At 36.5% G+C, this 2,151-nt stretch overlaps 1 pseudogene; it reads left to right on the top strand.

Moving 5' to 3' along the window:
• Positions 1 to 493: 493 nt before the first annotated feature.
• Positions 494 to 660, top strand: LOC120093487 (U2 spliceosomal RNA; annotated as a pseudogene).
• The last annotated feature ends 1,491 nt before the right edge of the window (positions 661 to 2,151 follow it).

Raw genomic sequence — 2,151 nt, 5'->3', positions numbered from 1 at the left:
GATGCTTGTTACATCATTTTGCACTGAGATCTACCATTATTGTAGAAAATCCTCTTCTGCCTTTCCCAGTAAAACCCTGAGTCCACTTTTCCTGAAACAGTTTAACAGATTTTGTTAAAAATCTTAATGTAAAGGACATAATAATGCAGTACATGCACACGCGTACACACACACACACACACACACACACACACACACACACACACACACGCCTGATAAGCCATTATATGATACTGAGGAAATGCTTGGATTGTTTTGGAGACCCAAAACTGTGGGATACCCGCCGAGGAAAGCTGTAGACAGGTGTGGAGCCAGCTCTAAAGGAAGAAGCAGGTTTCAGTTGAGAACTCTGAAAGGACCTGGAGAGGTGAAGAGCACTTTGAAATCTGACATGGAAATGCACAATTTGGAGTTTGCTTTGCTAGGTTTCAGTGTTGCTTTGGTCCAGAATCTCCTCACTAGGCTTCCTTCCTCTCTTTTAGAATGGTAATGTATCGCTTCTCGGCCTTTTGGCTAAGATCAAGTGTAGAATGGTAATGTATGTTTTGTGCCATTGTATGTTAGAAGTATGTGATCTGTTCTTTTCACTTTGATTTTACAGGGGATAACAATTAAGAGATTGTATGAGTCTTAGAAGACACTTTGAACTTTTAAACACTTGAAATTGTTGAAAGATTATGTGAACCTTTGAAGTTGGACTAAATGTATTTTTGTATTATGGTATATACATATATATGTCATAATTTATCAAAAGATTCATATATATGCTCTATAATATATATGCTATAAGAATATATATGTGCATATATATATATATATTCCTTTTATCCATGCATATGCATGAGTCTATCTACAAGCTTATATGTTACATTTCTTTTGCTGAAAAGTGTTACACTTTCTGGCTGCCTAAAATCTTATTTATGTATGTTCCACAGAATTTCCCTTCTCAAATTACTATATACTTGGCTTGTTTATCAATTTGGGTTATTCCTTTTTTTCCAGGATAGAAGATTGAACAAATAGAAGATTGCACATACATGACAAGCGTTCCTTCCCATGAGACACACTCTTCCCATTTTACTTTTTCCTTCTGTGTAGACAAATTTTTATCCAGCAATATGGCTTCTCTGTCAGGGGATCCCATCCAAAGGTGTTATTGGTCTATAGGATCTGGCCAGAATGTAGACACACCCTTAGTACATATCTTTAATTCCTAACAACGAAGGTGAGGTTAGTTTGTAGAAAGAAGTGGCCATGTTTGAAATTTATATCAAATTGCGTGGCAAAGTGATCAATCAGAGAAAGATTTGACAGAAAAAGAGGCTGAGAGAGAGAGACAGAGACAGACAGACAGACAGAGAGAGAGACAGAGAGAGAGAGAGAGAGACAGAGAGAGACAGAGAGAGAGACAGAGAGAGAATGTAGTATGCAGTATGTGTGTGTATGGCAGGTGTACTGGGACATTTTTACCGAGACAGGTTTCAGAGAGAACAAACTAGACACCGATGAAGACAGAAGGAGCCAGAGATTGAGAAGGAACCAGGAAATCATACCATACTGCCAAAGTTAGTGTAAGTCCAGACAGAGCAATCCACCCAGAATCCCAGAGAAGCCTGAGTGAATTAGCTTGGAAGACTAGATGACACAAAGGGTAGAGGCTTCTAGACCTTGGCCTAGCAATACTTAGAAAACTGAAGAAAAAACTCGGGGCTCAGTCTAAGTTTGTGTATTTGAATAGCTTGGATATGGCTCTCACCTCATCACTTCATTTGAGGAAATAAAAGTGACATTTCCAATGCTGGATCATTAATAGGTATTTGTTGTTTTATTTTGGTGATATCCATGACCCCAAGGGATTTAATATACCATACTCATACTTCCCTGCTGAACTGTAAGTGATGAACCCATTATTTTATTAAAATTTTCAACATTCATTTTGTTTATATCTTTGTTTCTTGATGTTCACTTTTAGTTATTACTTCATTAGTTATACGTTAGAACGTATACAGTAATTGGTTAACAATCCTCACATTTTTTACATAACTTAAGTTTGTTTTATGATGATATGATTTTTTAAAATTTAGCCCATTTTAGGAAATTGTGTGGTAACATTTTATTTGCAAATGCTATAATGGTATTAATGACATTGAT

Source organism: Rattus norvegicus, chromosome 6 (assembly GCF_036323735.1).
Source record: "Rattus norvegicus strain BN/NHsdMcwi chromosome 6, GRCr8, whole genome shotgun sequence".
NCBI lineage: Eukaryota > Metazoa > Chordata > Mammalia > Rodentia > Muridae > Rattus > Rattus norvegicus.
The sequence above is the reverse complement of the archived record's forward strand: the minus strand, read 5'-3'. Positions and strand labels throughout refer to the sequence as shown.